The sequence below is a fragment of the Piliocolobus tephrosceles genome, chromosome 1 (genome assembly GCF_002776525.5).
Source record: "Piliocolobus tephrosceles isolate RC106 chromosome 1, ASM277652v3, whole genome shotgun sequence".
NCBI lineage: Eukaryota > Metazoa > Chordata > Mammalia > Primates > Cercopithecidae > Piliocolobus > Piliocolobus tephrosceles.
The window spans coordinates 130,145,512-130,157,520 of NC_045434.1; the positions used below are offsets into that span (position 1 = coordinate 130,145,512).

Sequence of the window (12,009 nt, forward strand, 5' to 3'; positions counted from 1 at the left end):
CTTTCTAATATATTTAATCCTAAGTCCTTCTAAATAAAATGGACCAGTGGAAGGGTTAGATAAAAACAGCTCCAAAGCAAAGCAACTTTAATAGTTCAATAAATAGTCACTGAATGCTAACTCTGTGCATTCAAAGGACTTATGCTAGACATTGGGTGGATAAAGGGATGAGGGTGGAATGTGAAAACTGGTAAGACCTGACAGCTGCTCAAAGGTAAGACAGGCATACAAATCATGACACTGAGAGGCAGGATAAAGGGAATGATGCTCCACGACAGATATGAAGTGCTACAAGGTTTTACAGCATGGAGAGATTCTCTAAAATTTATATCCAAAGGAAAACCAAAAAGCTAAAGTCCAGATTTTCCTTCTTATTGCAACTTCATCATATGCTGGAAAAACTATACATGACTTCACATGCAAAGGAACACAACATTCTTATTTCCACCTACTGCAGTCCAGCTGCCAATTCAAATGTCTGCCACCTCTTAATTGTGCAATTAGGAAAGCATTAGGTTCAGTGGACTCATGTGCCACTGCTAAGCTCCTGCTTGGATGGATTGTATAAACATGGTATCTGGGAAGGAAAAAAGGAAGTTCTTGGGTGATAACAATGCTATGCAAGGAGAGTTTGCTGCAACATTTTATAACTCAAGAGCTGCTGGCCCAAGGCTATGCTGTTGCAACATATCTGGATCCATCTCACATTGCGGTGATGAGAGTGAGAAGAAGAATTTAAACATCTTAGTCTCACTGGGCTTATTAAAACAACTTTGGTTTATTGAGAGCACCAAGATGCACCTCATGCCCTCTCAAGGTCAGGGAAGATGAGCTTAGGATACGATGTGGCGGTAGGGGAACACAATGGCTTCTTCATTGACTACCCAGTGGTCCCCAGAGGCACAGGAGGAGGCAGAGGCAAAAAGGATGTAGCGAAAGGGAAGGCTGGAGAAGCAAGTGGACAAGGAAATTAAGGAGGGAGGATGGTGTATGTTTGAGAGCAGAGCAAAAGGGAAAGGAAAGACCCTGGAGTTGTTTAACACTGTTTTCACTGTTGAAGTTGGGGAGAATGAGTAAAACAGAACCTGTCTCATCTTTAGCAGTAGAGAGTGAGGAGAAAATCAGTTGAGTGAAGGAGAAAATGAGCCAGTTAGTTAATATTTCTGTAGGCCCACTAGGCATCAGGTACTGCTGCATTTTCTTCTTGGGAACTTAGGAACAGAGAAGCCTCCAGCATTTGTACTTGGAAAAACTTACAAAGATGTATCAGACATCCCCTTGTCCTTAACATATACTATAGGCTTGTCTAGAATTTAGAATTCTAGATTTTAGTTTTCTTTTAGCCCAGTATCCAGTCTCCACTGCTTGGTCAGAGGGCTTAGACCCCTTTTGTTTAGAGGTTGAACATTCACACACACCGGTGGGATGCCCTCAGCCTTAAGGCTATAATCAGTATTTGGAGAGTTGGGATGGGCAGCAGTGCACTTAGCTAGGGCCTCATAGTCACTAAAGGCAGGGTCTCAAATATAGACTTCTAACATTTATCTCAAAATGAGGTTGTATTAGGTTGAACTACATGACATTATTGATTTTCTAGATTAAAAAAAGATTGAATATCAACATTTCATGTGGCTAAATTCATTGTAAATTATGTATGTGTTAAAGGTATTAATTTGTTAAATGAAAATATTTTAAAACTATCATTTTCAAAAACGTGTTTTGTCTTTTTTTTTGAGACGGAGTTTTGCTCTTGTTGCTCAGGCTGGAATGCAGTGGCCCGATCTTGGCTCACTGCAACCTCTGCCTTCCGATTTCAAGCGATTCTCCTGTCTCAGCCTCTGGAGTAGCTGGGATTACACGCGTCTGCCACCAAGCCTGGCTAATTTTTGTATTTTTAGTAGAGACGGGGTTTTACCATGTTGGCCAGGTTGTCTCGAACTCCTGACCTTGTGATCCGCCTTCCTCGGCCTCCCAAAGTGTTGGGATTACAGGTGTGAGCCACCACGCCCGGCCTGTCATTTTAAAAAAATAACAGAGCTGGGTATGGTAGCATGTACCTGTAATCCCAGGTACTAGGGAGGGTGAGGCAGGGGGATGAAAATATTTAAAAACTATCATTTTCAAAAACCTGCTTTGTCATTTTGAAAAAACTAACAGAGTTGGGCATGGTGGCATGTACCTGTAATCTCAGGTACTAGGGAGGCTGAGGCAGGGGGATCACCGGAGTCCAGGAGTTTGAATCCAGCCTGGGCAACAGAGCAAGACCCTGTCTCTAAAAAAAATACTTAAAAAAAAAAAAACAAAAAAACACTGGGACCCGCTCGACTTCTGCCTGTCGCCCCAAGATGGCAGACACAATGAGAGGGTTGCCCGTGCGGTGGCTGCGAGGACTAACGGTCGGCCGGCGAGGCTCCACAGTCCAGGCGGAAGACCGTCATCCAAGCAGGAGGAAGAGGAGGAGGCGGCCCAACTGTTAACCGACTTCCCCCTAGTCGCCGGCGCGGCGCCCGCCTCTCCCAGGTTGGCCCTTCGGCAGCCCGCCCGCTCGCCGCCGCCTGGCCGTGCGCCACCGCCGCCTTCCCCAGCCGCCGCCAGGAAGCTGACCGACCGCGTGCTGCTGCGGAGCTTCGGCGTTGCCAACGTGTTCTGCGAAAACTCGGACAAGATTAACTGCTTTGATTTCAGCCCCAACAGCGAGGTGATCACCTAGAGCAGCGACGACGACTCCTTCGTGCTCTGTGACTGCCAGGAGGGCAAACCAAAACCCTCTTCAGTAAGAAATACCGCGTAGCCTCATCAGATACACTCCTGCGGCAAACACAGTTGTTTACAGCTCTAACAAAATAGACTATTTGTTACTTGTCCTTGCATGACAACAAAGAAAGTATCTGACTTTACTTGTATCGGACATAATAAAAGGATAGTGCTCTTGTCTATGTCACCTGTGGATGACACTTTCATTTCTGTGTCTCTTGATAAGAGCATTTGACTCTGGGATCTCTGGTCTCCTAACTGCCAGGGCCTCATGCATATAAAAGGGAAGCCAGTTTGTTGTTTTGATCCAGAAGGGTTAATTTTTGCTGCTGGCATCAACTCTGCAATGGTCAAACTTTATGACCTTTGTTCTTTTGATAAGGGGCCATTTGCTCCCTTTAAGATGCAGTATGATCGAACTTGTGAGTGGACAGGACTTAAAATCAACAACGATGGCAAGCTCATCCTCATTTCCACCAGCTGCAGCTTCATTTGTCTCACTGGTGCATTCAAAGGAGTGGTGATACACATGTTTGGGGGTTATGCCAACAGCAAAGCTGTCACACTGGAGGCTTCATTTACTGCGGACTCTCAGTTTATGACGATTGGCTCAGAGGATGGCAAGATCCATGTCTGGAATGGAGAGAGTGGTATTTTAAAAGTAGCTGTGTTGGATGGTAAACAGGCCCAATTACCTGTTTGCAATTCAACCCGAAGTTCATGACTTTTGCCAGCATGTGTTCCAACATGGCCTTCTGGTTGCCCACCATTGATGACTGACCCTGATGCTGCTTGGCTATTTCTGTACAGTGAGGGCCCCAGCAGGAAGAAACTCAGAGGAGACTGAGATAATTGTGGAACTGGGATTATTTTACTATGCTGGAGAACATCCTTTTACATGGCCTTCCCATGGATGTGCTGTGCATCTGCTCAAAAGAAAATAATTACTTTGCTGAGCGTCTTCAAAAGGACTCTTGGTGCAGCAGACTCAATTGGAACTCGGCTTTTCTATCTGTCACTGCACCAAGCTCTGCTAGAGGAGTGACCAGACTCACTCACGATTTGGTATAGTGAGGCTCTCAAGCATCTTCAGTTTGAATGTACATGCTGCTGAGGAGCCGACAAAGTCTTCAGTTCTGCACATCCCTTCTCCTGCCCCGCTAAATGTATGGGAAGCCACAGTCCTGGTTTTGAAATGCTCGGGCAGCTCAGTGCCCCTTGCCCTCACCCTGCATGTCTTGTTACTGGGTCTCCCTGTGTACTTGTGGCATTATCCACAACCATCATGTTTCTTAGGTGCCAAACATTTACAGAAATGTTTTCTTGTATCTTGGGGTCAGAGAAAGGGACAAATACAGAAGGACCTTGCTTGCAGGAAGCCGTGCAGTTAGTCACTGCAGTTAGTTGTGTGAGGCTAGGCGGTCGGGCAGGCCTCAGGCTGTAGGTGTTGGGTGGGAAAGGGGCCTGAAAGGGAGGGTAAGGGGAGGGTAGCGGGTGAGTTCCTGGGGCTGGAAGGTTTAGCAGCAGCCTGGTGCCGTGCCCTGTCAGCAAGACAAACTCACGGTTCTCGGGTTTGTACAGAAGAAAGGAGGGAGTCTATTTTTGTACATGAGCTATATCACACTTTGCTGTGGGCTAGTATTGTGAAGTGAGTCTGAGTTGTTTACACTGATGCTTTCCCTGCCCACCACAAATTGTGTACATAGTCTTTAGATGATACCACCCCTTTCCCCAGCTGCCGACCAAAAGCTGGTTCTAGGCCTGTGTTATGTAATATTTAGCCTTTTTACATATGACCTTTGATTTCTGTTGTTTGTGTTTTAGCACAGTGTATGCACCTTCGTTTAAATACATCCGTGTGCATACAGATATGCATACATGTGTGAGAGTATGCATGTATTGCTCTCATCTGTAGTTTCTGAGAGTTCAGCTGAAGCAGACAGAGTCCTGCAGCCCAAGAGACAGATTGCATCCTTGCTAACAGTGTTTGCCACAAGTGTTAGTGAGTCTTCCCTATTAATGTTTTCATTTTGGAAGACCGAATGAAGCAAAGCTTATAGTGTTTGCTGTTTCCATGGCAGCTAAGTAAGGGTCTTGGGATGACTCCCTGTGTTCCTCAAGCTGCACTTTGGGTTCCTCTCTGCAGTATTATCCCCTTTTTGCTTGGTGGTACTCTGTGCCTGTATGTGTGTGTATGTGTGATAGTCACTCTTGCATGGCTTCTGTGTATGGCTTGTGGCATTTGGGGATAGGGTGCTGGAGCCAGAGCCTTTTCAGTTTGTTTGAGGCCTCGTTGCCAATGATAGATCACTCCCGTTGACCTGGTATGTCTGCTTGCTTGCTGCTTTTCCTTGCTTTCTCTTGGAGGAAGAAGGGGCTCTAGTCAGGCCCGGCCTGAGTGAGATGAGCTGCAGCTGGCTGATGGTCCTCTCAGAGCAGAGAGAGTGGTATGTCATTTTACTAAGTTCCGAAACAAACATTTATGCAGGCAACACTCTTTGCAGATCCAGAAACTGAGGCACAGTAAGGTTATGACTTGCTCAAGAATACATAGCTGCTAGGGAGTAAATCAAGGCATCACAACTTCTGTTCAGCGGCAGGAATAGGCTGTGAATTGCTAGCGCTTTCTTTTTTTTAAAGCAATTACTTTTTGACTTGTACCTTAAACTGAAAGTGCAAGAGGTATATACCTTTCCCAAATGTGGACTAGAATCTGCAGGATGCCACCCACTGTATGACCCTGCTTTCCCAGAGAGGATGGACTTTTAGAAACCAAATGATCTTAATTGTTAGTACCCACCCCTGGCTTTTCAGGGTAGAAAATTCATGATAGGAATCATTGTTAAGAGAGAGTGCTTGGAACCGCGGGTTAACAGGAAAGGCTATATAACGTCACATATCTGCAACCAGAGCAGCCACCAAGCATGACTTACCCAGCAGCAGGAAAATGATTTGTATCTGAGTTCCTATGTGTCCCAAATGGAGGCACCATGTTCTTTGAAAACATGTCACCTCGTGGCCTCTATTTGTGTGTCCTGCGGTTGCAAACCTGCCTCCTGAGTTAAGAAGGAAAGGGGAAAGACATAGCTGGAAGTGAGTGGAGATGATGTGGTGGGGGGATAAGGCAGAATAAGAGGAGAGATTCTGAGGTCTGGGACTGCAAAGGTTCTCTCAGCGGAGCCAGAGGTGCTCAAGCTCTCTTGGGGGTAGTTGGGGAGTGGGACAGCGGCGTTTGCCATCCTCTTAGGAGTCAGGGCCAGAACCACTGATGTGTATTTGGTAGCCACACTGCACTGCTCAGCCAGAGGGGTAGTTAAAAAAAATTATTTCCCGTTGCAATTATAATTACTACTTATTAAGGAAAATTTGGAAATTTTAGAATCAGTTTGCCACCCAAATGCTACCACTGTTAATCTTTTGGTGTTAAATGTTCCCCTAAACATTTCTGTGCATAGATTTTTGGTGTGTTTACATAGTCATTATTCTACTGTCTATACAATTTTATGTCCCTTTTGTGCTTAGCATACAAACATTTTTTCCATGTCACAGTCTTAAACAAAAAAAATATTGGGATCCAACAAATGGAAGTAACCCTAGGCCCTTCTTGACTCTGAGAGACTCTGGCTGGAGCCATGTTCTACTTTTTTTCCTGGGCCCTTCACAGAGGAGGCCTCATATGTGAACATCATTTGCTACCTAAGACCCAGAGCAAAAATTAGCCGGGTGTGGTGGTGCGTGCGGTAATCCCAGCTACTTGGGAGGCTGAGGCAGGAGAATCGCTTGAACCTGGGAGGCAGAGGTTGCAGTGAGCCCAGATTGTGCCATTGTACTCCAGCCTGGGTGATAAGAGTGAAACTCTGTCACAAACAAACAAACAAGACCCAAAGCACATCTTGTGAAGTGTTCTTGTGTTCAAATCTGAGTATTTTTCTAACTGTTATATTTCAGCCCATGTCTTATAGCGGACTATCTAAATCCATATAGGTTATTCTGTTGCATATTTTTATATCACTGTATCTGTTTAGTCACCAGGTGGCTGCTCAAAAACATCTATTTTATCTCTTCAAACCTTCTATGGCCTCCCAAATTCTTGCTCTGCAAGCCATGTTCAACTTCCTACAAGTTTGACATTAATTCTAAATTCACTCATTGAAAATTCAGGTCAACATAAAACCTACTCAGTGGGCCAGGTGCAGTAGCTCATGCCTGTAATCCCAGCACTTTGGAAGGCTGAGGCAGGTGGATCACCTGAAGTCAGGAGTTCAAGACCAGTCTGGCCAACATGGCGAAACCCTGTCTCTACTAAAAATACAAAAATTAGCTGGGCATGGTGTTGGGCACCTGTAATCCCATCTACTTGGGAGGCTGAGGCAGGAGAATTGCTTGAACCTGGGAGGCAGATGTTGCAGTGAGCGGAGATCATGCGCCATTGCACTCCAGCCGGGGCAACAGAGCAAGACTCTGTCTTGAAACAAAAACAAAAACAAAAACCTACTTGGTGTAACTGCTATAAAAGCCCACCTGGTTGACTCTGAATATGGATGCTGCTCTTGCAAAGGAAGCCTGGTATAGGTCCCTGCTACCATTTCTCCTCCTCTGCTTCACTGACCTCCTCAAAAAACAAACAAAAAATTTTCACTTCACTGTAGTTATACTGTGTGCATATACGTATAGTATATGTGTGCTAATTTTTCAGCAAATATTGATTGAGGCCTGATTCTGTGCCAGGCACTAGAGATGCAATGGTGCATGAAATCGACCTGATTATTGTTGTCCCGGTGCCCACAATCTAGTAGGTGTTATAGAATAGAGGACTGACCACATAGTGCTGTAAGTGCCACAACAGGAATGACTGAAAGCTACAAAGTGTTGAGGGAACAAAGTCATTTTTTCTCATAGGGTTGAATGTCTACTTGTCCCAAGCATTATCCTACATTCCAGAAAAAGAGACACTAAGTAAGAGTAAACTGGGATGCCTGTGTGAGGAGGCAACATTTGAGCAGGGTACTACTAGATGATGAGCAGGGTACTACACAATGAGCAGGATGGGGTGGAGGAAGGATATAGTATCCTCAACTCAGAATGAGCGGTAAAATAAGTCTTCCTAATGGCAGTGATGCTGAACTGAGACCTGGAGGATGAAGAGCAGTTAGCTAGGTAAAGGAAGCTGGGGTTTGGTGGAGAAGTGCTCCAGGCAGAGGAAACAGGATATGCAAAAGCCCAGAAGAGAAGGAATAGAAAATACAAGAAATTTGTGACTAGAAAAGATGAGTGGGTTAATAGATTATTACTAGCTCTCCCTTTGTCTGGTAAAATTGTTTTACTTATATAAGGGCCAGTTTATTTTGTATACTTTGTTTTTTCTTTTAGTAGCCTTACTGATACACAAGTCCAAACGTGTTTGGGCAGCTTCCTCACAGAACATGGCCAAAGGAACTCCTGCCATCTAATGGACAGAGAGAACATCATGATTTGCAGAAAATTAGCATTACTACAGTGTTAGGCTCACAATATTTCAAATAACAGCAACTTTCCACTCAGTGGTTTAAAAGCCCTTATGTACTAAAACAGGTTAAGTAAGAACTATGTAAGAATATTCTCAGACAATGCTCCCCTGTATGGGGAGATGAAAGGAAACCAGGGAAAGAAAGGAAGGAGGGAAGGTTAACAATTAGGTACTTGTGTCAGCATTATACTTAGTGAGCATACTCTCATTCCTCCAATCAATGAGGTAGGCAACATAAACCCCATTTCCAGATGAGGAAACTGCAATTCACAATACAGGGAAAAGCTGGTCTTGGCTGACTCCTTTATGTTATACTGCTTCCCATCAGGATTTATTTCTGAATCAACAAATGGTAAGGAGGCATTAAAATGTTGCCCAGTTGTGACATCCATACATTTACATTTAAGACTTCAATGAAAGTGCTTAAGATCCCATTTCATTCTCAAAAGACATTGGAAGAATCTCTATTTCACTAAATAATATACACATCAGCTGGTGCCCAAAGCAGAGAGAGCCTCCAATACCACATATATTAGAATGGACTTTTTTTTTTCTTTCTTTTTTTTTTTTTTGAGGCAGAGTCTCGCTCTGTCGCCCAGGCTGGAGTGCAGTGGGGGATCTGGGCTCACTGCAGGCTCCGCCTCCTGGGTTCATGCCATTCTCCTGCCTCAGCCTCCCGAGTAGCTGGGACTACAGGCACCCGCCACCACACCTGGCTAATTTTTTGTATTTTTAGTAGAGACGGGGTTTTACTGTGTTAGCCAGGATGGTCTCGATCTCCGGACCTTGTGATCCGCCTGCCTCAGCCTCCCAAAGTGCTGGGATTACAGGCGTGAGCCACCACGCCCGGCCTAAAAATGGACATATTTTCAAAGCTAAAAAACTGGAATGCCTTTCTAACAATTTCATACTACTTCTAGTTGAGAGAGACATTCTTAAAAATGCAATTTGGATGCAGAAACATTGGCATTCTCAGAACACATTGAGTTTTTGGAATTGAAGCTGTTTCAGAAAAATCCAGATGAGGGCTGGGTGTGGTGGCTCAAGCCTGTAATCCCAGCACTTTGGGAGGCTGAGGCAGGTGGATCACAAGGTCCGGAGATCGAGACCATCCTGGTTAACACAGTGAAACCCCGTCTCTACTAAAAATTCAAAAAATTAGCCGGGCGTGGTGGCGGGCGCCTGTAGTCCCAGCTACTCAGGAGGCTGAGGCAGGAGAATGGCGTGAACCCAGGAGGCGGAGCTTGCTGTCAACGGAGATCACGCCACTGCACTCCAGCCTGGGTGACAGAGCGAGACTCCTTCTCAAAAAAAAAAAAAAAAAAAGAAAAATCCATATGAATAGGGTTCCACGTGTATGAAGGTGAATCGCATTGGCAAAGCATAATCAAATGTGTATATTATGCTTTCCCACAGTATTTTATACATACAAGACCTTAAATTGATCTTTTAAATTGTTATGGTGCTTGGTACACAGTAGGAGCTAAAAACATGACTATAATAGAGAATTGTAAAATTTTTGCTTACCCACCTTATACAAGGTTGTAAAAAGTTGTTAGAGATTAAATGTCCACCAGTTGTTCTGTCTTCACTGAGGTCAAAGCAATGGGAATGGAGCACCGCAAATTGGAGTGGAGAGAAATTAGAGCTAAGATGGATGGGATGGGGGTTGCAGGACTGAGAAGCCTTAGGACAGATGACCAAGGGAAAAACAGTATAATCCTTTAGATGTTTTAAGAACGATAGGAGCTGTCCTTAGAATGGGATTATTCTGGTGGAACTTGGAAAACCCCAGGTGTCAGATTCCTGGTCAACTCCCAAGTTTTGACTGAGTACCCGAGTTCTAAATGCAGCAATGGAAAATGTGGGAGGATATATAGTAGTCTCTACTTTCGAGAAGCTTATAAACTGTGTATAGGGAATCAAGGAAATGATCATTTGGACTGATCAGGGAAGGCTTTGTAGAGGGAAGTGGGATTTCTGTTGGTCTAATAACAAATATATTTCGGATATACAGATTGGAGGGAAAGGCATTCCAGGTAATGGCAATTACAAAATCCATAGGCCCCTTTGGGGCCACTCTGAATCTAAAGCATGGCATTAGAATCTTGGCTTCGTTTAAATTACATTTTATGGGGAAGTGGGGTGGTCTACTGTTAAGACATTATGTAAGAGGAATCAGGCATTTCATTTTTCTTACCATTTGGTGTCACTCTCGATCAAATAAATTGTACTAAACTTAGGAAAATAGGCACCCTTGTTAAAAGCGGTTTTGGCTTTTGTCAAGAAAGCAAATTAATTTTTTAAACACAAAAGTGATAGTGAGGTTCCTTTTTATGATGAGTACACATGTGGTATGACCATTTCCCTATGGAGTTTCAAAATAAAAAATTAAAATGACAGAAAGGACACTCACAGAACACCAAGCATTCATTTCACAAACTGCGGGGAAAAAGTGTATTTTAAAGATGCACTGCTAATACTTGCCTAAAGATTACTTACACATACACAGTGTGACTGTTTTTTGTTTTTCTAAATCACAGCTTTGAGTGTAGACAGCGGCAACATGCCAGAAGAAATAAATTTCTACCGGGTAAAAAAGCATGAAGATGAGCGTCTAGGGAGATTTGGAGGTGGCTGGGTTCCCCTGGCCCTGCTCCTTTTTCTTAAGGACAGAGCTAAAATAACAACGTGAGGCTACAGATCGTTTCTTATTTACTTTCTTGGTCTTGTCCTAGCTAAAGTCATTTCTAGATCATGTGCTACAGTCTTCAGAGAAGTTATGGAAGGAATTTACACAAAGGGCAAATACATAATTGAATACATGTATAAAAACACATCAATAGAATGTGGATAGAGAACATAGGCAGAAAGTCTGATTAGAAGGAAATCAATGGATCTTTCATTTTCTGATTTGTACCACAGCTGACAGTGTTCAATTTCTTCAGGATGTCAGAACCCCATTTTTTGATTCAACTTCTTGGTTACCTGCTGGAGTAACACTGGCATTCTCTAAATCTAGAACTAGAGGTGTATCTATGAAGCATTTATTCCCTATTTTCCTTCATATGTTTTCTAGTACTAAGCCTGTTTTCCTTAAAGAATTGCTTCAGTAGGGTCTAAGATGGAATCAGCTAATGGCTAACACATGATGTGTTAAATTCGGAAGAGTAATTTTGCACATGGTTTATGCTTAAATAGAAATGCTAAACCATTTACATCTGTTTTCTAGTCATCGTTCTTGCTTTATAAAAGCTATGCGTATGCTCTCCAAATAAGTTTTTATTTTGCCCATTTTGAACTCTTCCATATATTAATTTTTTAAAGCACTCAAAACAGAGATCGAGAACAATTGTGTCCTTTTAGTTCATTGTCTTCTACAGAGGAAAAAATCAGGTCAGATTAAACTCTTGAACTGTTGCAATTACTTTTGTTTTCCAAACTTAAGTTTTTAAATTTTCTTTTAATTTGCAATCACTTTCCTAAGATCATGCCTTTTTACTTGAGATAGCTAAAACATCATTGTTTACTAAATAGTTGCCTTAGCACTGACCTCTGTAGTTACTTTGTTGAACACTGTGCTGTAACTTGACACAGTATTAACTACTTCTGATTACTTATCTGGTACATGTTTGATAATATCTACCTTTCAAGAAAGGAAGACAGTTCAGACACGTAATTTGACAAAATTAGGAAACAGCAACATCAGTTCTTCAAACACAGGAAAAAATCTGAACAGTTGACATTTC

The 12,009-nt window shown here is 43.2% G+C and overlaps 1 pseudogene; it reads left to right on the forward strand.

Moving 5' to 3' along the window:
* Nucleotides 1-827: 827 nt before the first annotated feature.
* On the forward strand, nt 828-4,203 carry LOC111555160 (annotated as a pseudogene).
* The last annotated feature ends 7,806 nt before the right edge of the window (nt 4,204-12,009 follow it).